Raw genomic sequence first — 17,456 nt, forward strand, 5'->3', positions numbered from 1 at the left:
TGATGGAGAATAACAACAAGGGACAGTTCCCTCACAGCCGTGCAGCCCAGAGATCTCCAAGGCACCATCTGCACCTGGCTTCATAAGTGACCAGTTCTGCCGGGATGGAAACCAACCACCAAATCCTCGCTGAATTCAGTGGCAGCAGCAGCAGGTCTGGGTATGGCCTGGACAAAGGACACACATGGCACATTGCCCCTCAAGAATGTGACTTTGGAAACAAGCAGCTGCCACTGTCTCCTGTTGTTTGTGCTGGCATCACACCAGCCTGAGGTACTGGGCAGCCCTCAGTGCCGCCTGGGACTGCAGATGACAGGCCCTGGCCTCTGGTACCAAAGATGGAGGGAACTCACTCTCCAGATGGAGCTTGCAGATTGAAAAGGCTGCCGTGAGCCGCCACCTCAAAGGGCAGACAAACGAAGCTCTCCTGCACTTTAGCTGTGCCACACAGCTACACAGTCCTGGGCAGACACTGCAGAGCACAGGGACAACAGAAGGCACAGAAAGAGGGACAAAGCCACTCAAGCACACAGAGACTTTTCATGATTGCTGAACCTCAGAGAACCCGAGCGTGGTGTCACCCTCCAGTCCTTATCTGTTGACAAAGAGCCGGTACAGCGGGTGCTTTGCCTCTCTGGCCACGTCGTGCCAGGCACTTTGCTCTCTGCTCTCCTGTACTGCCAGCAGACGTGCCCACCTTCTTCGTTCCACTTCCAGAGCCTTGTACCTGTTAGCCATGGCCATCTGGGAGGCAGGAGCAGTCACAGGGGAGATGTGCTGGCTACACTGAGCAGGAACCCAAAGCATCGATGTGCACAGCTGGAAGCTTGAATCTGCACAGGATCTTTGGGCTGTGTCACGATCCGCTCATAGGAACGGGGAGTCGTGATGGTTCATTTTACTGATCTCAGAGTGCAAAACACAACACAGTGGGGATTTCAGTATTAATCAAAACAAATGCACCTTTATTAAATGAGCACAGCAAATGTGACAGATGGATTAAGGGAGAGGAATAGGATAGAGAAAGGGGGAGAGAAAAAGTGAGAGGGGGCATAGCTAGCAAGCGTGGAAAGACGAAGTCCTTGTAGTCCAGCCGATGGAGTTTGCCTAGTCACATTGAGGAGATCTCAAAGGTTCTGGTTACGTGAAGGTTTTATTATGGTCCATTGCTGAGGGGAGGGGAGCAGATCTATTGAAATCAGTGAGGGGAAAAGATACAAAAAAGAAGAGATGCAACAGGTAGTCCATGTTCTCAGCAGTAGGTGAGGACCATTGTCTTCTTGGTCCAATGGCTACATTTGCAGGCAAATATCTGGCTTTGGTCAGGTGGGCTGCCCCACACACCTCCCTCGTGTTAGGGGTTTCAGTCTCAGTCCTTGCCAGTGGGGAGCTTCTTGGTATAGGGTATAATGTCTCAGTCCCTGAGAGAGAGGCTTCTTCCAACTTCAGACCGTCTCTCACAGGCTGCCCTGCTCTTTCTTCACTGGGTTTTAGCTGGAAATGCCGTTGTTCTTTCTTCCTCATCCAGAAGTCCATGGCTGGGCAAATACTGGCCAATTGGCAGCATTCCAACGGCAGTGTAGGTTGGAGCTGAAAAAGGAATGAGACTGTTTCCAATTCCAAACCACGCAAAAATGCCCTTAAGGAGGGACCTTCCATCTTTAAGAAAGAATGGCCAGTTCAGAAGGAAATATAGGTGCTTCATTTTACTTCATTTACATTGGAAAAGCCCTCAGAGTGGGGATTTAGGGGCAGAGGGCCCATGTGGTCTGGAGAAGGAATAAAAGAGGTATGAAAATGTGATAGAAACTACACCAGGATTAAATCCGCCCCATAGCCAATCAATTTCTCTGAAGCATTTTGACTCCAATGACTGGTGACAAGTCTGGAATCTAAAGGCAATCATGGAAGCCAACTGCTCTAATCACTTTGGCAAGACTAGCACACACACCTTCGCTGAGTCATTGGCTATGTCACAGCCTTGTGCTGCTCGCAAAAGTATCCCAGCTTTTGTCTTTGCTGCACAGGAAAGCTCAGGCAAAGCCCGCCCACCCACTCCAAGCTTTTCCCTCAAAGGCAAAAGGAATGCCCTAAGTTCTCCCTGGCTGCATCCAAGCACTACAATTGCTTCCGTACGGAGTCCAAAATGTCTCTCCCAACACCAAAGCCACGAGGAGGAACATGTGCTACAACTCCTGCTGAGGCACACACACCATACGCTGCTCGATCAGACAAAGAATGCACAGCTCGTACTCAGCAGCTTCAGGCACCTCCTCAGCAGCCTGACAGCCAGCCCGCTCCCACAGCTCTAGCCTGGCTCTGCAGGAGGCTTCCTGTGGGACCTCCCTCCTTCTGAGACAAAGCTCTGGCTTTCCCATTCTCCTTGGGCCTGCAAGGCCATCCCTGCCTTCCTCAAACCTGCGCTCTGGTAGCCTCTCGCCTGACCGGTCTTTTCCCTCCTGGCACCAAGGTCTCTCCAGCACTCTCTACCAAGGGCCAGCTCAGAGACAAGGCCACCCAGACAGACAGTGCCCAGAGAAACACTGCCCATAAGGAGTCCAAAAGAACACACAAGCTCTCTTTTCACACCCTTTGCCTTTTGACTGGCTCTGCTTTGTACCTTTTCTTGTTCAGCTTGTATGCTGGCAACTTCCTGCTTCACCTCAAGCAGCCTTTTCTCCTGATCCTCCTTCTGTACATCTGCCAGGAAGTTTGCCTCATGTGCCAGCAGCTGCCATGCCTCCAAACGCTGCCCTTCTGGCTCCTGATGAGGGGAGGAAGACACTTCCACATGAGGTCCCAGTAATCAGCCAAGCTCCCCCAATCATCAGTGGAAGCTTCACACCTCACACCACCGCCCACCTGAAAAGTGCAAATCAGTAGGGAATTTGTGCCCTCCAGCAATGCTGTCCTAAGCAGAAATTCAGAAGGAGGATCAGCAGGTGGGAGAAAAGGAGATGCCACCTTGCTTTCCTGCTCTGATGGCTGCCTGTTTCCTGGCCCCTCTCCCCTCAGGATTTCTACCTGCTCTCAGAGGCTCTGTTCTCCAAGTGCTGAAGTGGTCTCCTTGTCATCTCCTTTTCTTCCTGAAGAGGCTTAAGAGAGGCTCCGCTGATTGGAGAAATGGATGCTGCCCAAAAGGAAAAAGAAATAAAAGAAACCAAATTAAAAGAGACAAAGGAAGAAGGAACCATTCTTTTCCAAACTGAGTTCCTAACAGGGTCAAGCTGGATTCCTCTAGCACCCAGAAATACACAGAAGTCGGAATGAGGGCACCACCAGCACATCTGCCTTCATGTCCAGGATGCTGCTACTGCAGGAAACATGGCCCCGAACTGCACTACTCAAGGTATTCCTCAAGGCATCATCACTGTCTGGGATTTTGGTCCTGATATCACTGTGGGATTGCTGGTGCTGTCCCCAAAGGTTTTGTTCCTTTCAGGAAAGTCAACAGACTTATTCTTATAGTCCTCTTTGCTATTTGAGACATGGGCTACTTGGGTGTCGAAGAGAGATGTGGGGCATAAGGCATTTCCTCAAGAGACTCCCAAGAGCTCTGAAAAATATTGAACCCAATGTGTTTTCTCAGGACTGTTGGTCATTCAGGTTTTCAGCAGTGAGGCAGGAGCAAGGACACAAGCAGTAGGGCACAGATGTGCTCAGGTCTGGCTTGCAGGAAGAGCGGTGTCTGCCTTGCTAAGGCCCCCCTCCTGTGCTGGCTGGCATCTTCCTTCACAGCAGGCACAGCCAAGGAAGCAGCATGGTCACCAGCTCCTTGTCTGCCACAAAACCTGGCAGCCAAGCCACAGCGATTCTCATCTACTTGACTGGGCAAGAAAGCACATGGGGCTGGCACAAATCCTGCACAGCTGTCCCTGTTTGGCTGACAGAAACCCCTAAGAGCGGGACGGGAGGGACAAGCTGGGTGCACTCCAATGCTCCTAGTGAGCTCCCCCACAGCCCCTGCCTTCTCACAGACCAATCTAAAACTGCTTGGCAGGGATTGCTTTCATTGTGTTCCTCAAGCCCCCGTCCCCAGCATTGCCATACTTCAGTTCCATTGCTACCAGGTAAACATGAATACTGCAGCCAAGAGCAAAAGAGGGCCACAGAAATGACCAGAAGGTGGGAGCTCTCCTCTGAGGAACAGCTGTTACAGTTGTTCTTGTTTAGCTGGTAGAAGAGCAAGCCCCAAGGAGACCTCTCAATAGTTGTAGGGGCTTCTAAGAAAGATGGGGACATATCTTGTAGCAGGGCCAATTGCAAGAGGACAAGCGGCAACGCTTTTAAGCTAAAAGACACTTGATTCTGATTGGCTCTAAGGAAGAAACTCTTTATGAGGAGAGAGCTGGAAGACTGGCACAGGCAGCCCAGAGAGCTGGGAGGAGCCCCAAGCCTGGCAACATTCTATGTCTGGTTGGGATGGACTCTGAGCAACCGGATCTGCTTGGAGATGACCTTGTTGGTGGCTCTGGTTTTGGGCTAGATGACTTTCACTGGTCCCTTCTAACCTCAAGCAGCCTTGGACCCTACTTGGTTTCCATTTGAAAAGCACCCAGAGTGGAGGTTACCATGTGGGGGGCCCAGCTGGTTCCCTGGAGTTTGGCCCTTGAGCAAACCCTGACAGGAACAGCTGTTTGGCCTGCAGCCCCTTTGCCTTGTACCTGCAGAAGTTCCTTGGCAGAGCCTCGCCTGTCCGCATCCATCTGCAGGCAGCAGCCCAGAAATTCAAACAAGCCAGGGGGCAGGCTGAGCTTGTGCAGATTTGGCACCCCTTGCTTGGCTATCAGGTAGTTAGCCTGAAGCAAAAAGGAAACATGAGACTCTACGTGATTCTTCCATAGCCTTCAGTGCTCACCTAGACCCCATCTTTTAAGCTGCAGTCTGCAGTGGCAATTTCTTGCCTTAGCAGACGGTTAGAGATGAGCCTTCTCTCCCAAACAAAGAAAGGTCCCTGTGCAGCCCCAGCTATTCCAAGCTGCATCAAGTCTTGCCTTGACAGCTGATGTGAGCCCCAGGGAAATTTTTAGAAGTGGGCCTTGGTGGAAGCACTTCAAGCTGTGCGAATGGGATTTTGTCTAATGGACAGGGACCAGAAGGACACGGCTACCTGGGCCTATTTGCACCTTACCCTGTCACTGGTTTCCCGAATATAAGGAGCCTCTCCCTTGGCCATTTCTATTCCCACGATGCCAAGGGACCAGGTGTCCACTTTGGGGCCGTATGGCTCTTCTCTCACCACCTCGGGTGCCATCCAGCAGCTGGTCCCGACCATGGACCTCCGTTTACTCTGCTCAGGGCTGAGCACAGCACAGAGGCCAAAATCAGCTGAGGAGAAAAACAAACGCTGCTTCAAGTAGGAAACCAAGGCAAAGGGTTCCTCACTCTCAGTCCCAAAAGGCAGGGCTGAAATGAGCTGGAAAAGCAGCTGTGATCTCGTGCTTTAAGGCTGCAGACAAGGACGTAGGCAATTGTCCACTTAACAACCCGCCCACAATTGCCACAGTGGCTTTTCCTCATTCCCCTGAACGTTTACACTGTAACTCAGCCCCTTTGGAAGGAACACACACAAACCAAAATAACTCTCGATACCTTGTTGTTCCTAAGACCAGTAAGCACCTTACAGCTGTGCCCTGGACTTGCAGAGCGCTCCCTTCCCTCTCCCCAGCGCCACTGCTGGGCACCCGGCAGCCACTCCCAGGCAGCCCCACACCACCTCCCCGGAGCACTGTGCCTGACCGGGAATACCCACCCAACTTGACGGAGCCATCCCGGCCCAGAAGGATGTTGGCACTTTTGATGTCTCTGTGGATCACCTGGTTGGCATGAAGGAAAGCCAGGCCTTGCAGGCACTGCAAGAGAAAAAAGAAACGGGAGGCCAAAAGTTAGCCTGATCTGATTGCATCATAGGCAAAAGGAGGCTGCTCCTGAAGATTCACAGATCTCAAAGGAGCAGTGAGTGCTGACAAGAGGAAGAGCTGGCTGCTGCAACACTAGGAGAGCAGGATCTTTCCAAAGGAGGCACATTAGCTTTTAAGGGGGAAAAACTGCTTGAGACTGTCCCCTGCAAAGCCAGTCACAATGACCGCTGCTGCAGCGGATGCACTCTCCCCATCTGGAGGACAAACAAGGGTTTGCCAAAAGAGAAAAAGTCCCTGCCTTGGGTACCAAGGGGATCACGGTCCCATGGGAGACTGGAGGATAGGAGTTATACAGGTGCCTTAAGAGAAGACTTGGAAGTAGCTCATTTGTCAGTTTTCAGCAGCAAGCACCATGGTAGGTGCCATGCCATCCTGTGGAGACCTGTGACAGATGAGTCTCTCTTTGGCTTTGCCGCTGCTTTATAACTCACACATCAGCCCCTTTGCGCTTACAGGCAAAGAAGGCAATGCAGAAAGGTTCTGGGTAAACGCTTGCAGAGGCACAGGGCAGAACAGAAAATAAAAATGAAAAAGAGACAGGGAGTTCAACAACGGTAGATAAGTGTAAAGAACAGACTAGAGTAAGGGCAGGGACACTGGCAGGCAGTTCAGTGCGGATGCTCCTTCTTCTCTGAAGCAGAAGAGCAACCCAGAAAGAAAGCTCTGAACATGGAATCTCTCCCTTAGCAGCGCTCTCGAAGGATGAGCCCGTCCAAGCCATCCCAAGCACAAGCGGGACCCCTTACCTCCCGACACACTGTTGCTATGTGTCCTACAGCCATCCTTCTCTTGCTGACCACATCAGCTAAGGAGCCTCCATCCATATATTCCAACACCAGCAGGACAGCCTGGTTGACAAGGTAGCTGCAAGATGAAAGCAACAGCGTGGAGCTGAATGTGCACACCTAAATTGCCATGTGGAAGAAAAGACTACAGCTGAGTTTTGTTTCCAGGTCACTGGTAAATGAAGATGGAATCAAATGAAGACACACTCCAGTCAGGCTATCCAGTGCCTGCCCACTGTGTCGCCTCAATGAGGAAGGCACATCCGCCTAAAAGGAGACGGCTTAGGTGGCAAGCAGGGCTAAAAGGCAGATTTATGACGGCAAAGATAAATCTGGAAGCAGACACATCCCAGCAGCTGCTTCATCATCTTCATACACAAATTGCACCATTGCTCCTGCAGCAGCAAGGAGACACATTTTTCACAGCTTTTACTCAGGGCAGGTGGGTGTGCAGCACTGCCAAGACCCTTTGGAAAACCTGACAGAAAGGACAGTCACAACCAGGAAAATCTATTTCAAACCTGGCAAACAATGTGCCTCCTAGCCTAGTCTTTTGGCATGAAAGGCAATGGAAAATAGTGGGAACAGTGCAAGGGCAATCATCTCTGGGATGCTTTCTCAGCACTTCTCCTCTGACACTTGCAAAAATCATGCCCCAAAAGTGTAAAACAACATGCAGCCAGTAAACATACAGGCTGCTGGCTCAGGAAGAGAGCCTGGTTGCTGAGATCAATCTTCAAGCTCTTTATGTCAGGAACCATTCATGCATACAAAATGCAATCTCCTCCCATGCCTCGTAGAGGTAGGGATTGCTGTTAATTGAAAGATCCATTTCCTGCCAGAACTACTTACCTTTTGAAGTAGGTGACAATATTGGGGTTCTTATTTTCACGCATGACCAGGACTTCCTTTAACACATCCTCACAGCCCTGGTCCTGGAGATTAAGTTGCTTTACGGCCACCTACAATGACGTTGAAAGCTGTTAGGGACAGACATCACCAGAGCCTCTTTCTCCATGCACTCAGGGGCCTGGATGCCTTGTCACCACGGTCAAAAGGGACGCTAAACCATCAACCACAAAGCACTAACAGCACGCTCCGCACCCACAGACTTCTCAAATAGACTGTGTGTTTAGCACTATCATTTTCATTTACACACCTTTTGCAAGCCAAAAGCAATTTTGTTTATGTCAAGACAAATTGAAACCACTGGAAATACGTTAGCATTCCTAGGGGCTTTGTCCAGCGTTTCAAAGATGGCTGCCATTTCCATTGTGTGCCAAAGTAAACACACACAGACATGACAGGGAAATTGTTGTCCAAAAAAGAACTCCAAAGCAACTCAAAGTAAAGTTACAATCCTAGCACATCCTAACTGCTTCAGTTTGGGCTTTGCAACTCTGAAGAACAATCTTGAACATGGCTTAGACTTGGAATTACTTAATGGGATCAGAAATGAATGGCCCTTTCTGTGGTACACCGTGGATGCGACCCAGCTAATAAGCACAGGGCTTAGGCATTTCAGACGCCTCCTAGACCTCCCTCCCTCCAAGTGCAGTTCCTGAGCTCAGCAATGCAGGTGGAGAAAGAACTACCAGAAAGATGGAGCTGAATTTGCTGAGAGCCAGAAACCAGAATTCACGACTCTGAACGTTTAGCCCCAAAGAGCAGTGGGACTGTCCAAGACACCTCCATGTCGGTTCAGTACAAATAGCATCTCCATAGCGGAATGTCACCGACACAGGATCAACACAAGGTTGTATTATTTCAGGCTCTTCATCAACTTCTTCTCATTGATCTGTGCATGGGTGTGTGTGTCAGTGTGTGTGTGTCAATATGTGTGTGTGTTTATATGAACTAGGTTCCCTAGGACTGAAAGGCAAAACTGTTCCACACCAGATCTCTCCTTCTTTAGGTCTTGCATTATATTTTCCAACTGAACCCCATGATGAAAAAACAAATCCATCATGTTGGCTGATCCTGGGCTTCAGAGGAATTGGACCGGAATGACGGCTCTTGCCATCAGCTAATCTATGCCTATTTATGCAGTAGGTCCAAGCTAGGGTGTCCTTCTCTGAAAGGCACCACTGCCATCCTTGCATTCGTTCATGTAGGTAGGGAGGACAAAGTCTGTCCAAAATGCATTTTGCAGACAGCCTCTAGACAGGCTGCTTCTGCAGGACAGCCTTTGCAGCAAAGCCTTTGCAGACAGCCCAAAGGTCCAGCCACAGATCGCATCCCAAGGGAAAGCACTCAAGAGCTGCAAAATCTGCATGGGCACTTACCGCTTGTCCTGTGGCAGCGTCAAAGGCCTTATAAACAGTGCCAAAACCCCTAGAAACAGAGCAGTGGCAAGAACAGAGAAGTTGTTCAGTGCTGAGAAGCAAAAGGCAGCCCAGGCAGGAGCTCTCTGCTGCCTGCAGTGCCTCTAAAACACCAGGCTTTGTCTGCTCTTCAGCCAATGGCCCAGCAGCCCAGCCGCCCTCTGCCATGCAGAGTGTCCAAGAGAAAAGCTGCCTCCAACAAGAAGAACAAGGGCTGCTACAAATCTCAAATGTGCACACTAGATGATGCATGCGGGGCTGTTCTTTGCCTTTTCCTTCTTCTGTCTGTGCCTGTGGCGTGCCTTTCCAGGCAATGAGACACACAGTCCTGCTGGGCCTTCTCACCGCTCTCTTTTGATCCTACCTACCAAGCTCTGGCAACGCCACCCAGCCTTTCTAATTTTCCTGGCCACTGAATACTGTTTCCTGCACAATACAACTTAGAAATTCTACTGAGAGCTGTTATCTGACAGCTATCAGGTGGGAAGCTTCTCTCTCAGGTTTTTCTTCCTTTATGAGTCTGGCCATATTACTTTCAATCATACAAAAACCCCATGTCTTCTGGGAAAACAGGCAAACTGGTGCCACATCTAGGAGGGACAGGAGGGCTTCCAGGTCCTGCTCCTTGAGACAGCCAAGACATTGTCAACATCCAGTTCTCTTTGATGATGCCTTGTACTGCCTCTGCACTGAGACAAGGACAATCTGGAGCCAGGGTCTGAAGATACTTGCAGCTTGCTTGACTGCCCATGTGCTATTGCACCACCAAAATTCCTGGCCCATGGTTCTGCAGAAGCAAGAGTGCCTGCACTCACCCACTGCCAATACGTTTCCATCTGTTGTACTTCTTCCCAGGATCTCCCACACTCACCACACGTCCTGAAAGAAACAAAATGCAAGAAGGAAATTTCAAAACAGACATCCTGACTTCCAGGAGATCTGAAACCCAGCTCCACTCTCAGGGGCTCCGAGCAATTTATTGTCGCTTGGCTCTGTGTCCTGAGCTTGCTGTGGTGGGTGTGGTGTGTGTGGACTTGCCTGCCTTCCTGAATGCTTACCCAAGAGCCTTTTCCACAGGAAATGCTTATTGGGAAATAGGAAGCAGCAACCACCATCTAAACACCCTCGCTGCTACAGTTGACCCCACTCAAGACAGAACATGATTGTCTTTGAATTCAGCCCCACGGAGGAGGGACCTTTTGTCCCTACAGCTGATGGCAGACACTGAGTAAACTGGGCTCTCTTCTGAATAACCTGACCTCATATTCTCTGACAGCACTGCACTGGCAGCTCTTCCTAGTTATAAGAAGCAACTCTGTTCCACTGCAGAGTCACTAAGGCCTTGGTGTGCTTTCCTAGAGTGCAGGAATCTGTGCAGGCATTGAGTCCAATGCTCAGTATTCCTAGAATATTTTCCAGCCAGGCATTAGCAGTGACAAAGTGCCTGGTACTGGAGGAACATGCAGCAGAGGGGCTGCAGGCTTCCCCCTGAGAATTGCCTGCAGGGCACTTTTATCTGACCATACCACACAGATGTGTGTCTCTGATGCATCTTCCTAAGCACACAACTAAAACATCGAACAGTGATTGTAACAAAAGTGTCCTGGTTTTCTTCTTTTGGGGCACTTGGAAAACACCTCTTCCTCTCTGATACATCGGGATTGTTCCGTAACTCTTTAACTTGTAGGAGGTACTGAAAAAGACCTCTTCTTCTTTTATTTCTGCCGTTGCCTCATGTTCTCTTCAAGGAGCTCAGGCTAACCAAAATGTAGAATGCATATGAAAACAAACCGTAGAAGAAATAGTAGAAGTACTAAGAGTCATAAAAACAACACCGGCATTAAACCAGCCACACAGCCAAACAATTCCCTATTTTGTCTCCAATGACTGGTGATGAGTCAGGAGTCTAAAGGGAATCATGGAAGCCGAAGGATCAGAAACTGCTCTGATCAGTTTGGCCGGACTAGCACACACACCTTCACTGAGTCATTGCCTAGGTCGCTGCCTTGTGCTGCTCGCAAAACAATCCCTGCTTTTGTCTTTACTGCACAAGGAAGCTCAGGCAAAACCCACCCACTCCAGCTTTTGCCTCAAAGCTAACAGGAACGCCCCCAAGTGCTCCCTGGCTGACCCCAAGCACAACACTGGCTTCTCTAGGGAGTCCAAAAGGTCTGTCTGACAACCGAGATTAGGAGGAACATTCGCTACAGCTCATGCTGAGGCACACACACTATAATACACTGCTTGATTGCACAAGAAATCCCCAGGACGTACTCAGCAGCTTCAGGAACTGCTTCTCTCTCTCCTGGCCTGAGCAGGCCGAACTGCTCATGCTCCGGTTTTCTGGCTGTGGAGAGGAGGCTGCTTCAGAGGATGCTGCTGCAGCGGCACCTTTGATGACAGATCCTGCGTTCATCTGGGACAAGAAATATGTTTGTGTCAGAAAGGTTCCTGGCAGAGATGCCCCAGACACAGCATTTCAAAGGCAAGCCCTTAGGAACAACACTGCTGTTAGGCTGCAAGCTGAGCTGTCAACTGGTCCTCCTCAAGTCAAACCCAAACAGCAGTCAGAGACTACAGCTTGTCACAGCCAGACGTAGTAGAGACTGTGAAAGGGAAGGGACAGCTGTACATTTCATGCCGTTCTGAGGACTGCATTCCCCATGGACAGGGACAAGTTGTTCAGAATCTCTGTGGGTGCCCATGCTCACCTTAATGAACCCCTCCAAAAACAAAGGGAGCTCTAAGAGGCCAGCAGAAACACATTCACAGGATTGCTGACCCACCAGCCAAAGCACTAGCCCTGCTGCCCTGGGCAGCAGCTGAGATTCAGTGGCCCAGTAAGTGTCCTTCTGAGCAGCTGCCACGGAGACCACAGAGCGTGGTGGTCAGAGACATTGCCCCCATCCACCTGCTGCTCTGCAGGGCAAAGGTAACAAGGGCAGAGACCACTCCTTGCGTGACTGCAGTGCCTCCTGGCTCCTTCACTCACCTGCTTTTGTTCAGCCAGCCTGTACTGCAGCAGGACCTTGTGCATCCTTTCCATCTCTTCTTGGTGCCTCTTCTCCATTGCCTTCATCTTCCTCTGAGCTTTCTGCAGTTCTGCCTGCAGCTTGTCCTTGATATTTGGTCAAGAGAAATCTTACTGGCACCTGCCATCACGCTCAGGTTTCCTCTTTTTCCAGTCCCAAAAGCACTTCTATTCAGCCACTTCCTTCTGCTTCTCTACCCAGCTCTAACCCTTCCATCCTAGCTGTTCTTCATGCTGCTCAGCACTGCAGCCTGCCAGGCTCTGTGCTTCCAGTGCCTGCCGTAGTCCTTGCCTCCCCTTGCCTGACAAGTCCAGTTCGTGCCCCCATCACTGCCCTTGCCTCTGCTAGCTGGCTAGTCAGCCTCAGCTGCCCATTCTCCCACTCCTCCTTCAGCTCCTGCCCCAGCTGCTCCTTTTGCTTTAGCTCTCTCTGCAGCTGCTACACCCTGTCTGAGACAGCAGCCTTCTGACGCTGCTCTCCCTGCAGGAGCTGCACACAAATGAAGAGAAGGCAGCTTTAAACTTCCCCCACACCACTCTTCTGACAACCAAGATTGATGTGCTCGCGCTTTTCTAAAGCATTTTGTTCTCATTCTCGTATTTATGAAGGGCCAGCTAAGAGACAACCCCATCCAGGCAGACAGTGTCCAGAGAAGCAGTGCTCATAAGGAGACCAGAGCAGTCCAAAACAGTACACAAACTCTCTTTCCACACTCTGTGCCCCTTGACTGGCTCTGCTTGGTATCTTTTCTTCTTCAGCTTGCATGGTGGCAATTTCATCTCAAGCAGCCTTTTCTCCTGCTCCCTCTGTACCTGTGCCAGGAGTTTTGCCCGTTCCTCCAGCTGCTCGCGTGCCTCCAAATGCTGCCGTGCCAGTTGTTTCTCCTAAGGAGGGGAAGAGACCCACCCACATGAAGTCCCAGCCACGCTCCACAAAGAAATAAAGAGGAGCTTCAACCCTCCAACAACGCCCCCACCTGAAAAGGGCACATTAGTAGTGACTTGCTTCCCTCCAGCAATGCCATTCTAACCCAAAATTTAGAAGGAGCATTAGCCGGTGGAGGAAGGAGATGCCACCTCCCTCCCCTGCTCTGATGGCCACCTCTCGTCTAGCCCCTCTCTCCTCAAGATTTCTGCCTCTTCTCAGAGGCTCTGGTCTCCAAGTTCCCCTGCCCCTTGATCAAGGAAGAGCTGCAGATGGACTGCAGGACAAGGACGCGGCCAGCACCTCCATGACCCAGTCCAAGGCAGGCCACCAGCTGAAATACCAGCAACATGGGCCCTGTTGCATCTGCTTCAGGCTCAAAGGGGAGGCCTCAGTCCACCATGGAAGGACAGAAACCAAGGAACCCAGTGGTTGGGCGTGCAGTTAGCAGCAAGGTCAGCAGCCATTTGCTGCATGGCACGAGGCTGTGCAGAAGATCCTGCCCCTTCCCTGCCCTGCTTTAGGTGGCGACCACCCAGCCTCCTGAGGAACTTGGCTTATGCCCATCCTGAACCTCTGGCTGCAAATACTGTCCCACCATTGTCCTCTGGGTCTTCACAGGCCTTTGAGTATGAGTCCTTGAAGCCCCCTGCTGCCTGGCTCAGCAAGGTGTAGCCCACAGCTGATGCTTGGGGCAATGTCACGTGCTCAGGCTGCTCTTCTGCTAAGCCAGCTCTCCAAACTCTCCTGGAATCTTCAGGTGCATATTGTTTCTTACCAGGTTTTGTACAAGCTGCCTTTTTTCCTCTTCCTGAGCAGATTGCCAGAGTCTCAGAGCCTTCCCGCACTGCTCAGCTGCGCAGCGGAGCTGTTGAGCCATGTCTTGGCATTGCTGCTGGCTGAGAGATCTTACAGCTAGCAGCTCACGACGAAGGCCCCTCACATCCTCTGCAAACAAGACACACAGCCAGCGTCAGAGACTCCACAAGCAGAGCAATCTGCTGACCTTAAGCCCTTTCAGTTTAAGGCAAGGAGGGACCTGCCCTCAGCTGCTTCACTCCTCAGAAGCCCTGCGGACAGAGCTGGCTTGGGAGTGACCGCACTAGGAAGGGCCATCAGCAGCAACAAAGCGCACGAGGCTCTTACCGAGTATCACCTCCTTGGCCTGCGTGGCTGTGAGCACTTGGGCCTGCACACGGCTCCTGGCGATCTCCAGCTCTGATATGTGCTGCTGAGCCTCCAGCAGGCTGCTTTGCAGGCTCTCCTTCTCTGACCTACAAGGTGTGAACATGAAGAGCAATTGTTCCCGGCACATCGGGCCAGTTTCTCCAGTACGATATGCTTAAGATCCCTACACCTTCGTATGGAAAACCGCTTGCACGGAAACTCAAAAACAGCTGGTATATTTCACCACTTTACATTGCAATGAAGCCCCTCCAGGTGACTTAGCCTTACTGAGTTTGATCTCAGCAGCCAAAGCTCATATTGCTCTTGCCTGACCTATCACACATGGGTGCACCCCCCAAGTATCTGCAAAGGAGCAAAAGCCCAGCCTCTGCTCACAGCCCTGAGCTCATCAGCACTTCCAAGTCATTCTGCAGGGGGACACAACAGTGCTCTCCTGGCAGACTAGTCAATGTTTCATGCCATTCATAGCGAACATATCGGTACTTTGTTTGCCAGGCACTCTCTGAGTAAAAGGGACTAAGGGAATTCACAAATTATACAGTGAAACCTTGGGCTTCCAGCACCATGAGTAGGAAAGCAGAAGTAGGTTTTTATCTGAAGAAGGACTATCTCAGGGTAGGCACCATTTCCTGCCATTTCAATGACTGGAATTTGATGAACAAGACCACTTGGTAGCTCTATATTTGGCCAACTAAGCCAGCAGTTCCCAAATAACTTTGCACTCTTTAAAAAGGAAGAAGCAGCAGCCAAAGGGACCTTGACAGCTTACAGAGGTGGGTGGACAATTGGGCAAGAATCAGTGCTCAGCAAGAATTCCCAGATGCTGTCAAGAAATCACAAGACCTTTCCCTTCTGCTGCTGCTGTTTCTAAGCACTTCAAGGTCCTACACCATACTTCACAAGAGTGAGCTCTGAAGGGTCTCAAGAATGTCAGCATGACCCTCCAGCTTCACCTGAAGCCTCAGCGCCCTACTCAACACATTCACTTAGAAAAGCCTTGGATTCCGAAATCCCATGTCAAACTACTTGGCAAGGATAGATTGATGGTCGGATGCACCCGAGGGGAAATCAAAACCAGAGGGAAACTTCTGGTTTCAGCAAACATCGACACGGTTTCCCTGGTACTCAATTCAGTGCCAAGCTGGCTTGCTTTGCACTTGTCACAGGAATCTACAAGGGGTCCAAAGCATGTGCCCAAAAAGAGCTTTGAGAGCTTGAGCTGGCAGAAAAATAACATTCAGACCACAGCCTCCTTTCCTTTTTGCTCGTGTCTCTTTGCTTCTCAGTCTGAGAAACATCTGGAGAGCACAGTAAACCCCGACAACATGCCCAGCACCTTTGTAATTCCAGACCGTCAATAATGTCCTGCCCAGGGTCTCCTCCCTGCCTTTACTGAAGAGACTCTAAGCAGTTCTTCAAAATGCAGTTTTTCTTACATCCAAGTTGTTACAGTAATTCAGAGTAGTGAGCAACAGAGTTTGTGTTTACAGCTGTCAGCTCCAGATGCAAGCAAGCCTGGAGACCCTCAGTTTAAGTCACAAATGCATTGTATACTTTTCTTTGTTGAGAATTTTAATACAGTAAACTTAATCTATACTTTAACTTTAATCTACAGCTTTTCATAACTACTAGTATTACTATCTTCATGTTACTATTTTCCAATCACTAAATATTCGAATATTACAGTTTTAGTAAGAAGTTGTCTTTCAGTTTTTTGCAGTGAAAAATTCTGAGACCTTCTTTCTACTTGCAACATCAGCAACCGTGTTTGCTTGTGCTATTTTTCTGCTTGGTAAAAATACCTTCTGGCTTAAAGTGAGTCTAGCATTTGTTCTAAGTCATAAAAAACCCTTCTAACTTCTATAGCCTTTGCCTCTTAGTAAGCCAGTAAGACTGGCTCACCAGTTCTTTTCATCTACATTAATACTTGCTTCCATATCTATTCCTTCTTCAGATTCTACATTCAAAACTCTTTCTGCTAAGCAAACGTATCTGCAAACCTTTCTCATCAAACTTTCATCCTTCCCTGCCTTTACCTGGCCTCTGCCAGCTGCTCTGAAAGGTCTCGTAGGTCCCGCTCGGTGGCTGCCAGTCGGGCTTCCAGGGCAGCGTTCTCTTGCGCCAGCACCGCCTTCTCTCTGCACACCTGGGACACTGTGTGCCCTTGGCGAGAGAACTCCTGGAGCAGTTTCTCCAGTCCCCTGCGGGCTGGCCGCTGCAGGCGGTAAACCTGGAAGTGGGGCGGGGGCACCACTTTTCAAGACGAACAACAACAACACCACCACCAACAGCAGCAGCAGCACAGTCTTGCTCTTAGCTTGCTGCCAGAAGCAGCATTTGGGGGGGTCTTGCTAGGACAAAGCCCTCTCCCACAGGTGCTGCCTAGGAGCAAGGTGAGCCTACCTTTGGCACTGCCAGAGGAAGCGCTTCCTTCAGCAGATCGCTCTCAGGCTGCCATTCCTCCGCTGTCTGTGCCGCCACTGCAGACGCCCTCTCTTGTGAGGAGTGGCGCTTTCTCTCAAATGCAGCCAACTCCTTCCGTCTACAACAAGCAGACACACAAACAAGCCTTTAATTGCAACACGGTCTCCTTGCAAAACCAGCACTACACACCATGTCCCACATAAGGCCGTCTCAGGGGATTCCAACAGCCCTCTACTTCCACCTCAAGACAATGCTGCAATTCCCTCCCTAGACCAGCATCTCTCTTTGTCCTCGGTGCGGGTGAAAAAGTCACCACTGAGGAAGTCAAACAAGATTCCAGAAGCCACAGAACATTTCCAGAAAGCTCAGGTACTCTCAGCCTAACAGCTTCCTGCCTGCTGATTACAGAGCTTCCTGCCTGCTCCTTTCTGATTACACTGGATACCGAACTTGCAAAAGATTTTCTTATGTTAAGAAACACTTGGGAAGTCCAGATGGGTACTCCCACCAGTCCTCTTGCTTTCACTAGTGAAACAAGAAAAGCGTCTGCAAGCTACAGACTAGGGAGGAGGTTCATACGATTTTCCAATTCAAGTCTCAAAGGACAGTTTAGGCTGGCAGAGACTCCAGGAAGCCTCTAGCCCAGTCTTCAATTCCAAGCACTTGGGGTCAGCATCTGGACTGGCTGCTCAAGGCTCTATCCACCTGGGGTTTCCAAATTTCCCGGGGTGGAATCTGCACAAGCTCTCTAAGGCGCTTGTTCTGCCTCATCATTGCCTTTGCAGTTCAATGCTTTGCTGCCCTTAAGCCCAGCCTGAACCTCCCTTGCTTTCACTCTGCTCTAGTTTGGAATGCTCT

The sequence above is a fragment of the Fringilla coelebs genome, assembly GCF_963513975.1.
Source record: "Fringilla coelebs genome assembly, chromosome: Z".
NCBI classification, from domain to species: Eukaryota; Metazoa; Chordata; class Aves; order Passeriformes; family Fringillidae; genus Fringilla; species Fringilla coelebs.